At 33.0% G+C, this 13,023-nt stretch overlaps 1 pseudogene; it reads left to right on the forward strand.

Annotated features, from left to right (window-relative positions):
- The first annotated feature begins 2,907 nt into the window (after positions 1-2,907).
- LOC143572629 (putative boron transporter 7) overlaps positions 2,908-13,023 on the forward strand; it is a 32,271-nt pseudogene continuing 22,155 nt past the window's right edge.

Consider the following 13,023-nt stretch of genomic DNA (forward strand, 5'->3'; position numbering starts at 1 on the left):
TGGAGTTACACATATCTTGGAGTTTGTTTTATATTATTCGATCTAATATTTAAATATTTATTTGGATTTTTATTTTTATTTATTATAAGAAATTTAATAATATACTTTGGGTTTTTTTGGATGAAAGAGTTTCACAAATAAATAAGTTGTTATAACCTGGTTTAAAAGCTATGGGTTTGGTGAGACACTGAGACCCATGACCTGCTTATTTTTTTTATACTATAAAATTATTTTTTAATTATAAATAATATTTTCTTTAATTGGATATTAATTTTGTGAGACCCATACCCGTGAATTCGGGTCAAATGCATAAGAAACCTCAATTAAAAATAAAACAGTCTGATAGTTTAAGAGAATGTAATGGTGTTTCGTTTATATATATTTAAGATGTGAGAGAAGAAGAGAGAAAGTGAGACCACAATGTTGCTCCTCAAGTTTGTAGACAAGGACTTCACTTCACAGCCACAACAACGAAGTTTGTCAAACCTTTGTCTATATGATATTGTGATGTCACATAAATCCAAACTTTGGAATATGAAGCTTGTTGTGAATGCTCTAAACTTATGACAATTCTGTTAATATTTAAATAAGAAAAAAAATCCTTTAAACTTTTGAAACAAATTGGTGATAATTTCGTATACAACGTGAAGCAATTTTTTATTACTTTTAAGTGTGAGGGCAATCAAATTGATTGATTAACTTGATTTTTGAGTAAATCATAAACTATAAGGTTCTTGATTAAATTGGAAGTACGCTATCGACCCATTGCGTGTTTTCATGCTTTTAGGCTATACGAAGTGGTCCCGGATTCCATTTCCCTCAATTTTTTTTCTAAAAACGGAGAGGACCGGGGGGTTGTGGGTTTCTCGGATCCATTTTCTCCCACTTTCTCCCAACTTCTACAACTTTCTACCTTATGCTTTTAGGCTATACGAAGTGGTCCCGGATTCCATTTCCCTCAATTTTTTTTCTAAAAACGGAGAGGACCGGGGGGGTTGTGGGTTTCTCGGATCCATTTTCTCCCACTTTCTCCCAACTTCTACAACTTTCTACCTTGCCCCCCCCCCCCCCCACCACCAAATTTTTTCACATAAACCGATGAGTACTTCATTGATTTCGATGAAACATCATTCAGGAGAAAGCGGAGGACGGTGTTTCCACCCGATCCTGTTTTTCCCACCACCTCCCTACGGCTCCCACTCTGTGTGTTCTTGTGGTTAAAACCAACTTAGAACACTTCTAAATTGCACAAATATATATATATATATATATATATATATATATATATATATATGCAATTATTTGAATCAAAATTGATTGGGGTATGACGGATATAGGTTGAAGTTTTTTTGATGGAACACATTAACACAAATGGGTGAAAATGCAATGGAATGTGAACATAATGATGTTTAAACATTAGGGAACTTCTTTTCTAGGCAATCCAACTATTACATGAACATAATTAGGTGTTTTGATTAAATTACTCTAACCAAGAACTATATGAATTTTGAATGACTTCATATTAAATTATTTAATTTTATTGAAAGTGTCTTGTGATAATTCTTCTTCTTCTCTTTCTTATTTTTATTATTATTTATTTATTTTTTGTAATCGAACAAACACATAAATATGTTAATGAGAAAAAGGTTTGTAAATATTTAATGAGTAAAATGTAACCAAACGTAATGAATTACAACTTGGAGATGGATTTTGATGGAATACGTTTAAAAGTCAGTTATATGACTCAACTACGTAAATGATAAACTCGAGTGTATTTGAAGGCATTTGAGTATGAACCGTTGTAATAAGGTATCAAATAATATATATAATCTTGGTGTATTAAATGTCGTCCCTTCTAGGTTAAAAGTTCGAGTGTCACTATGGATTGTCAAATCTTTTAATTTTACACTTATGATTTAAAAATGACTAAACACGAGAAATCTTGTTTATAATATTAACACGCTATTATCTTTTTTCTTTTTAATACACTTGGTTTCTTGTTGTTGAAATCTTTTAGCAAGGTTCCACAGGTGCTCATAGTAATTTTTAGCCTCTAAGATCGAAAGCTTTGTTTTTAATACCTATAATTGCTTTTGCTATTAAAATGAGTTATAATACAACTTGTTTTCTGGTTACCTGTCGTATTTTATCGTTTGTCTTTGGTAAATATTCAAATACGACTCAATTTAGTTTATAAATTAAAGAGAATAAAAATATAATAATAAAATAAACTAGTTGTTTCTCATACTTTGCTATACGTGTAGTTTAATTATTATTAAGTTACTTTCATAATATTTAAACAAAACCATTACGGCATTCATCCATCGGGTCTGCACCGTCGAACGGCATCACGCACAACCATCGTCCTCCGGCAGGCAAATGCATGCCTGATCATATCGTATCATGTCATAGCGTATTAATTTTGTCGACGTAAATATCTCCGGTAAACATCCGGCCTGTTAACTTATTGTTATTAATTCATTCATACGCACATGAATGCCTCATGCATGTATCTATATCTATATTCAGATGGATGTTTTGTTCTAAACTTGCATGTTTTGTTTGTACGTATATGCATGTCCATGCAGATGCATATATAACAAACATTAATTAATTAATTAGCTTGCTAGGGTTCTAATGTTAGCAGCTAGGGCAATTTAGCCATCGAAAACATTTTGGGAATAAGATGGTCAAATGGACGTACATTATAGCAGAGTTTCTATCAATAAAAATTTATGTTGTATAACTTTATAGTTTTAAAATGCTTCTCATTCTTGTTATATATAACTAATTTAGCAATTAATTAGCAGTGTTAGTGTTATAATTAATAACTAAGGTCTAATGTTTAATCTGCTCCTCATATTATAGTGGTAGAGTTGCTTCCTTGATCATATATATATATGTCCAATGGATACCCCTAAAATCCCTTTTAGTGGGATTAAGAAAGATGTTCAAGGAAGATTGCAGTGTTACAAGCAAGATTGGGTTGGGGCACTCGGTTCAGGCGCCAGGTATCTCGTTTTCATGCAGATTAGTATTTGGATATCATGCAGATTAACAAGTTAATAATAATCTTTTCTAGGATATTAGCTCCAACAGCATACATCTTCTTTGCATCTGCCCTTCCGGTAATTGCATTCGGTGAGCAGCTAAATAAGGAAACGGGTACTGCATATAAGATATATTTGTGTAATATGTTATTAATACAACATTATGCTTCTTTGTCTCAAAAGATTTTTTTTTTGTTTTTGTTTCTGAGGACAGATGATATCTTGAGTGCAGTAGAAACTCTCACTTCTACTGCGATATGTGGAATTATTCATTCAGTTTTCGGTGGACAGCCGCTTTTGATATTAGGTGTTGCGGAACCTACTGTAATAATGTACAGTTACTTGTATAGTTTTGCCAAAGAACGACCCGAGTTGGGGAAAGATCTGTTTCTAGCTTGGGCTGGATGGTATGCTCTTTTTCAGCCTTGTTTTTAATGTATAAAGTTTGATTAGTTAATTAGTTATCTATATATTACCTTTCATTTATACGATAATACATATTGTTGTTGTAATTAGGGTCTGTGTTTGGACCTCTGTGATGTTATGTGTTCTTGCAATACTCAATGCTTGCGCGCTCATCACAAGATTCACAAGGATTGCTGGAGAATTATTTGGCATGTTGATTTCTTTATGCAAGAAGCTGTTAAGGTATGCAAATCACTTGTTACTATATATTTTGTCTTTACTTTAGGAATATATGTTTAACTATGTTTATATATATATTTTAGGGAGTACTAAGTGAGTTTCATGTACCAAAAGGAGAAGATGATACAAAAGAAGAGTATCTGGTTGCTGAACTTCACTGTTATGCCCCTCATGAGTATTTGACACATTTAGCACATCATCGGGTGTGGGTGTCTTGCTTTGCATATTTTTTACAAGTAATTCATCAAAAAGTTTTAGTCCTTCAATAAAGTCAGAGGATGGTTTTTGTTTGAAAGGGAAAATATCTTCGTAAAATTTTACATCTCTAGAAAAAAACGAAGTTCTTTTTTCTAGATCCCACATTTTATACCCCTTCTTTTCAACAGAATAACCAATAAAAACACATTTGATAGATCTATAATCAAATTTATTTAAAGCATTTAAATTAGCGCAAAAAGCAAGACACCCGAAGCTTCTAAGATGTAATAAAGAAGGTTTTCTTTTAAATAACAACTCATAAGGAGATTTACCAGCAAGGACAGAAGAAGGAATCCTATTGATGAGGTAAGTAGCAGTAACACACATTCATTCCACATATTGAGGGGAAGGTTGCCCTGAACATGAGAGATCTAGCAGCATTAAGTAAATGCCTATGTTTTCGCTCAACAATGTCGTTTTGTTGAGGTGTGTAAGCACACGAGGTTTGATGTATCACCTCATTTTGTTCAAAAAAATGTTCCACTTGTTTGTTGACAAACTCAGTCCCATTATCAGACCGACAAATTTTTATTTTTTTGTCAAAATGAGTTTCAATTAGTTTGAAGAAAATTATGATTTTTTGAAAGACTTCATCCTTAGATTTTAGAAGGTAAACCCATACAGCCCGAGAATGGTCATCAACAATGTTTAAAAGTATTTGTAACCTTCTCTGCTTGTCACCCTAAATGGTCCCCATAGATCCATGTGAACAAGTTCACCTAGATCATTTGATTTGTGGTCACTTAAAGTGAATACATTTCTGGTTTGTTTAGCTTGATGACACACATCACATGGGTATGTAGATTTAATGGTATTTAGAGGAAGAACATCTTTTAGGACATGTAGAACATTTTCAGCGGGGTGACCCAACCTGTTATGCCACAATTTTGTAGATAGAGCAGCAGAGTTTGCAAAAACAGAACCATCTAAGGACTCACCCTTGTTAAAAGTGTTGACAAGTACAAACCCTCGACTTCTGGCGCATAGAGTCCTGAATATAACAGTTATCTTCAGTAAACAGGCTATAAACTTTATTGTCTTTAGCCATTTTATTAACAGAAAGGAGATTAGCGGTATATTCAGGGATAAACAACACATCTTTAAGAGTAACATGATCAGATATTTTTAGGTTGCCAATTTTAGTTATGAGAGCCTTAGTTCCATTCGGATGAGAAACAGTGAGATTAAGGTCAGAAACATCGGTACAATTAACAAGGTCCTTTTCATACGTAACCATGTGTTGGTTAGCCCCGGAATCAATGACCCAGTGTTTAGAGAAGTCCATGTTTTTAAAGCTATTTAGACATAAAAAAGTGTTCCAACCAATAGAGAAAAATAGCTTGCCTGACATATTAGAGGTTAGACCCTCACTTCCGGACTTTTCACATATCAAGGACATGATCTTGTTAACCTGCTCATGTGTAAACGGAAAATGGTTTGTTTGGGAAACATTAGCCATCTTAGGTTTATCTTGATCATTAGATTGTTGGGCTCTTTGAATATTGGTCTTCTTTTTATAATTGGGAGGGTACCCAACAATTTCAAAGCATTTATCAATGGTGTGACCAGTAAGATTGCAGTGTGAGCATTTTAGAGGTTCCCTTTTGTTAAACCTTTTTTTTAGGATCAGGGCCTCTAGAAGCAAAGGCAGTGGCATGAGTTTTTTCAGAATGGTTGAGAGATCTATGGGATTCTTCACTGGATATCAAGGCAAATGAATTTTTGACAGTAGGAAGGGGTTCTTTGTAAGAATTTGAGTTCTTAAAGGTTGGTAAACATCATCAAGCCCCATTAAAAATTTCATAAGTTTGATTCTTTGATTAAAGTTTGATAAATTAGTAGCATCATCACATGTGCACTTAGGAAGATCAATTAACTTATCATATTGCCTCCACATAAGTTTAATTTGTGATAATAGTCAGAGATGGATGAACCATTTTGACATGTGGAGTTAATTTGTCTGTGTAAGTTATAAATTATAGACCCATTTATCTTATTGTATGTTTCTTTTAACTCAGCCCAAACTTCAGAAGCAACTTTTGAAAATATTTGCCCAACATATAGTTCTTCACTTATAGAATTAAGAATCCATGACAAAACAACAGAGTTGCCTCGTTCCCATTGCATAGCAAGGGTAGGATTGTCAGTAGATTTGACACAAGTTCCATCAATGAATCCTGTTTTATTTTTGACAAGAAGAGCTAATTCCATTGAACTCGCCCATATGGAGTAATTTTCAGTCCCAATAAGTTTAAGATTTATTATAGATAAGTTATTGGTGTCGGAAGAGTGAAGATACGAAGGATCAGCAAAATCAAGGTTGCTCATTCTATCAACAGCCTTTGGAGACCCGTCCATAACAACAGAATATAGGTGAGCACAAACAGATAATTATGATATCACAGAAACCCTAGGATGCCTATATGCACACATTACAGGGGATGTCTCTCCCTGTTTTTTCCAGCCAATACGTTGGTCCCTCTAACCCAGCCACAAATGCCTAATGCAGATAAAAAAAAATAAAACAAGGGAAATTAGAAGGATCTAACAGAGATTGATGTCATGAAGAAGATGAGACAAAAGACTTGTGTTCTCAAATTTTGAATACAGGATCAAGAGTTTAGACTTGGGTGATTAAATCCCAGGTGAGATTTTCTTTTTTCCTTGAAGTAATTCTTTTTTTAGAGCAGAAGTCAATTTGCCAATACTACAGGCCACATGAATCTGAAAGGACAAACAAACCGAGAGCCAGATGAAAGTAATATGAATCAAACAAGAAGAATAAGGTTAAACTGAAAAAAGTTTCAATTAGGTTTCTTTTCTCCAAAAAAATTAGGGCTTGTAAATATCAAACGAATAATGATTGTCAAAGGATAGCCAGGACCAAGAGCACGAGGCTCTGATACCATGTAAAGAAATGGTTTCCTTTGACAAAACAAAATCGTTTATTGAATAAACACCTTACAAATACAAACTAGAATCAGAACATAACAGTGAAAATATGAAAGGTATTACACTAGTTGTCACACATTACTCTAGCTTCATGATGTGATGATGTTCAGACTGCAACCAACTGGATGCGGATGATCGAAGAGCAGCGGAGACGAACACAACAGCTTATGATGTAGTTGCAAGGGAGAAGGCAAAATATTTTTTTGTTCGTGCCTCTTGTCAAAAGGTGAGAAGACCTTTAAATACCCAAGCTGAAGTTGAAAAGTCCATGTAAACAGCCCTTGAAGTTTCCCAAAAATAATCAATCAATCCCTCACTACATACATGCCAAAAAGGGAGAAATAAAATTTATATTAGAATAAGTTTACCAAATATAAAAGAAATATAAAAAAGATAAATATATACCATTGAAATTGAATATTCTAACAAAACTCTTAAAAAAGATATAAGGTTCACATGAATGTTGAATGGTGTAATAAGGGTTCATATATCAAGTATCTTTTCAAATACATAAACAAAGGGCCCAATCAAGCGACTATGTATTTCGCTAACGGTGGAGAGGGTCAAAATAATGTAGACTAAACATTGATGAAATTAAAGAGTTCTATGACTGTCGATATCATGTGAGGCTTCGTGGCGTATTTTTGCTTACAATATACATTATAGAGTTCCAACGGTTATGAGACTACATTTTCACCTTCCTGGTAAGCAACAACTCATTTATGGTATAGGTGACGACATTGAAAATGTGTTGGAAAAAATAGACACTGTTTCATCTTCAATGTTCGAATTATGGATGTAATGTAACAAAAATGACTGTGCGGCACGTAAACTAACATACTCAGAATTCCCTACAAAATATGTCTAGCATCTAAGTCCAAGTGGATGGCAACGAAGAAAGTCGGGATTCTGTATTGGTAGAGTACACGCTATATCTCCTGCTCTTGGAGAAGCGTATTTTAAAGGGTACTTATAAACAGAGTGAAAGGTCCAAGGAGTATTGAAGAAATACATACTGTTAACGGTCAGCCATACAATACTTTCATAGATGCATGTTATGCCCTTGGATTACTTGATGATGACACATAATACATTGAGGGAATTGAAGAAGCAAGTCTATCAGGTTCATATGATTACCTACGATCATTGTGTCGCACCCCTATCTTAGGCCCGGGCGTGCGACGAACAATTGGTACCACATTTGTAAATAAATCAGAGTTAGCGGATTAGAGCATTCTCAATGGGTTCTTTATCTTCATCTTTAAAATTTAACTAAAAAACATGATTTCTTTTATTTATACATCATTTTCTAATAATCTCCCCAAACCCATTCTCCATTACCATCTCTATATTCTTTTGTCTTATTATCATTTTCAATATAAATTGATTTCTAATATATATTTATAGAAGAGTAGTTGGAAATGGAGTGTTGTGTCAAAAGGTGAGAAGACCTTTAAATACCCAAGCTGAAGTTGAAAAGTCCATGTAAACAGCCCTTGAAGTTTCCCAAAAATAATCAATCAATCCCTCCAGTTAAGGTTCACTACATACATGCCAAAAAGGGAGAAATCAAATTTATATTAGAATAAGTTTACCGAATATAAAGAAAATATAAAAAGGATAAATATAAAAGAAATATAAAAAAGATAAATGTCTTTGGGCCTAAGGCTGTCGCGTATCGCGACCGGCCCAGATGACAGATTTTCTTTTTAGTCCTTTATGTTTGCAACTTGGCAATTTTAGTTCGAAGTTTTCATGATGTTACACATTGTTTGCTACAATGTTGTCTGCTGATAGTCTCTAGACCCGAACATGTATGGAATAGTGCATGGAAACTCATCCCGGAAGACATAATATATAAGCAACGCAAACTTTTAAAATCTCTAGGTATATTCTATGTCTTAAATAATATTAAATGTTAAATTTTAAACTTACTAATTAAAAGTCTAGTTTGTTTAAAACTTCTACAGGGTTGCAACTGACTGAAGAACAAACAAAGAACCTTACCTTACTTGAAATCCAGAAAATACTACAACAAAACAACACTAGCTTAACTAGGTATGAGACGATGCATTTTTCCAATGAAGAATCCTGATCTATTATCAATAATAGGTTGATCCTTGACGAACAGTCATACGACCAAGAATTTGAAAGAAAAGAATTTCAAAATCTCTTCGCTACGATCACCTCAGAACATAACGAAATTTTTCACACAACAAAAATTTCTAAAGACTAACGGTGGCGTTTTTTTGTTTATGGTTATGGTGGAAAAGGAAAAAAGTACTTATGAAAGACATTAACTTCAACAATACGATCAGAAGATGATATTGTTTTGAATGTTGTCTAAAGCGGAATTGCATCATTATTCCACTTAACCTGAATAATGAACACATTCGAGATTTCACATTCCACTTAACCTGAATGAGGACTCCTCTTGTGTAATAGAACTAGGTTCGGATGAGGCGAAGCTATTACAAAAAAACAAAATTAATAATTTGGGATGAAGCCCCAATGACCCACAAACATGTGTTTCAAGTTCTAGAGTAAACATGCAAAGATGTGTTGCGATCTAAACTACTGTTCGGAGGAAAATTTGTTGTGTTTGGAGGCGACTTCAGACAAATTATGCCAGTAATTCAAAAAGGAAGCAGACAACAAATAGTAATGGCATCTCTATGTTCTTCATACTTTTGGAATGAATGTTGTGTCCTTAGATTAACAAGGAACTTAAGGTTAACAATTGGTCAACCATCTCCTGATATAAAGGAAACAAAAAAGTTTGCACAATGGTGCTAGACATCGGAGGAGGTAAAGTTGGTGGTCCTAATGACGGTACTATAAAAATAGAGATACTAACTGATTTACTTATCGAAAAATGTAATGCCCCTATCACAAAGCTAATTAAGTTTGTGTATCCAGACATTTTAAACAAGGAGCCCTAATTACTTTCAACATAGGGCATTACTTACACCAACAAATGAGGTCGTACATGAAATAAACGACCGTCTAATCGAAAGCTTCCAAGGTGAACCGGTTGAGTACTTAAGCTCAGATTCTGTATCGAAGTATGACTATATAAACGAAAATGCTGTCCAACATTATACTCTACTGAGCTATTAAACGGTATAAAAATAGCTGGACTACCAAACCATCGCCTTATACTAAAAGTGAGAGTGTCGGTTATGCTTTTAAAAAATATTGATCAAAAGAAAGGCTTATGCAATGGCACTAGGCTTCAGGTTATTTCTTTAGGTACCCGTGTAATTGAAGTGAAAATTCTTTCAGGAAATATCTATACCTAGAATCGCTTTAACACCTTTGACAAGAACATAGCATTCAAATTTACAAGACGATAATATCCCTTATTAGTTTGTTTCGCTATAACTATAAACAAAAACCACAGACAGTCATTAAATAGGGTTGGTTTGTACCTAAAGAACGATGTCTTCTCACATGGACAACTATAAGTCGCCTTATCAAGAGTTACAAGCAAAAAGGGTCTGCAGATACTTATTCTAGACAAATATAGAAAACAAACTAACAACACAAAAAATGCTGTCTTCAAAGAGATCTTTTCTTACTTAAACTAAATGTAAATGTAATTTTGATTTCTGGTTTTCATAAACTATTTTGAATTCATACTGTGATGTTATTGATTGATTTCTACACTAAACTCCACACTATTATGTACATTAAAAAAAATTAAACAACCCGTGTAACGCACGGGCTAAAAGCTAGTTTTGTTATAATTTCCTATATCATTTTTATATATCTGAAAAGGTAGTAGAAGTAAAACTATATAATATAGAGATGATTAATGTGTATTTTATACATATTTTGAGTTGTGAATTATTTATGCTTAAGTATTAAGTATGTAAAATTATCATGTATAATATATTAGTAGTGTTTTATTATAAAACAACTTACTCGTTATGTGAAGCTCTTCTCTTGCATCTAGTATTCCGACTTTCGAGACCTAAAAGCCTCAGAACGCCTCACGCTTTTAATATCATGGTCTTGATTCGGGTAGTTTGAACTTATAAGTACCATATGTAGTCCGTATGTCTTAGTATATAATTTGTTTAGCAAAAAAATATACCATTTAATGCAAATTTTAGCCCAACCTACTCTGACACTAGCCAATATAACTTGACTCCAACCAATATATTCTATTTTCCCTCATTGACTAAGGATCCTGGATTTAATACGAGTTATAATTATCTATAAACTAGTACACACCATGGAGAAAGTTCTCAACTAGAACATATCATGGAGCAAGTTCTCAACGACACATGGTTTTTTTCTTTATGAGGGACAGAAAAACCTTTAGACTGAACGTGGAGCAAGTTCTCAATAACATTCATTTCAAATTTAAACGTTTTATTCATATGCTGGGACTAGAATAAAAATATAATAAATAACGTTCAAATCGGTCATTGGTTTGATTTCACCATTAATTTTTTTCATTTACTTTTGGCCGGTCGTTTACACTTTTCAAATGTTCGTTTCAGTTTTCGACGACAAAAACCGGTTAATAACGATTTAACCCACGGTTTAATTTAAAAACCATCAAAATCAAACCAGATCGCAAATGCCTCTACGTAAAATGTTATTTTTTTTTAAATTTAAAAAACTATAACAATATGATAGTCAAATTAAAGAGAAAAACATGCTCGTTTTTATTGTGTAATTTCTTTAAAAAAATATTAGCGCATGAAAAAGTTATTAATGTTTAAAAATCACGAGGGAAGTTGAGTTAAAAATGAAAATAAAAGTCACAAAAGAGTGAAAGATCAATGATCATAGTTGTAACAAATTTTAAAATTTACAAAAATTAAGTAAAGTGAAGGGGTTAATGTTGTAAATATTACTTAAGTAACCGCATTTAACTTTTTAGTGGACAAGTTTGCCCATGCTCTAGATGTATTAAAGGTTGTACCATATCTTGAATAATTTATAAATCCCTTAAATCTAAAGTGTCTTAATTTGCTCTTCTTTCATACATTATATATAGTATAGATAAATAATGATGGTTAGTATCTATATACCAGCATACACAACTAAAAAAAAAAATTAAATAATGATGATTAGGGTTGTGCATCAATCATATTATCTATATAGATAAATATCAAATTTTGGTGTCATAACTTTTTTTAGAAACCTACTATTTTAGTATTTATAATTTTAGTTTCATCAATGAAATAAATTTGTTAGTGAAGGTGTGTTGGCTAAAGTGTCTTTTTGCTAACTTTCTTTGTGTTGAGTTGCCAAAGGTTCAAACCTTGGTTCCTTCATATGGATATTTTTTTCTTTTTCTTAACTTAAATTGTTTTAATTTTGGTGGGTTATAACATCACTTTTTTTTGCCTTTCAATTTATATTCTTTTTTGAAAGTTTTTTTAAGTATAATAATTTGAGGAAATTTTGTTTTAGATTTAGTTTCGGTATCGTAACAAATTTAAGCCCCGCCAACTAAAAGGGCAACGCCTTGTATAAGATAAATATTGAACGGTGGTGCCACGGAATTTACCTTTGCAATCTTACATGCACTTAAAATGCCATAATACCGGACCTAAAACAATGACATATCGCTTGTATGGATGGTTATTGCTAGGAAGATAAACATTACCTTTAATTCAATCACCCTGTGTTCGAGTCTTTGTTGTGATATCTTTTTGCAGCAAAAAGCAATTTGTTTGATCTTTCTTAGATAATTAGGTGGAGAAGTAATTTCCTGAGGCGTGGCCGAGACACGTTTCGGTATCACTTACTATTTTGATTATGTTTTACTTTGTTGCCCATTTTGATATACTTTGTGTTTGTTCTTTTTCAATAACAATTATAACCGAAACCAACTGAACGTAAACGATGGTGTCTATATCGTAAAGAACGTAAACGAAATTAATTGAATTCACATCAACTTACCGACGTAACGCTAGGGTTTTACCAAAACCCAGGTTTCAACGTTGAGGTTTTTTCTAATCGCCCCGGTGCAACACGCCGAGTGAAAATCTAGTATAGTATAATTAAGAAGTTTGGTGTCACAATTTTTTTTGAATATTATATTTTTTTGTTTTGTTTTTTATAAACCATTTTGATGTTTAACAAATTGAGATAT

Source organism: Bidens hawaiensis, unplaced genomic scaffold, assembly GCF_021521415.1.
Source record: "Bidens hawaiensis isolate Kalapana, Puna unplaced genomic scaffold, B.hawaiensis_p1.1 tig00025981_1, whole genome shotgun sequence".
NCBI classification, from domain to species: domain Eukaryota; kingdom Viridiplantae; phylum Streptophyta; class Magnoliopsida; order Asterales; family Asteraceae; genus Bidens; species Bidens hawaiensis.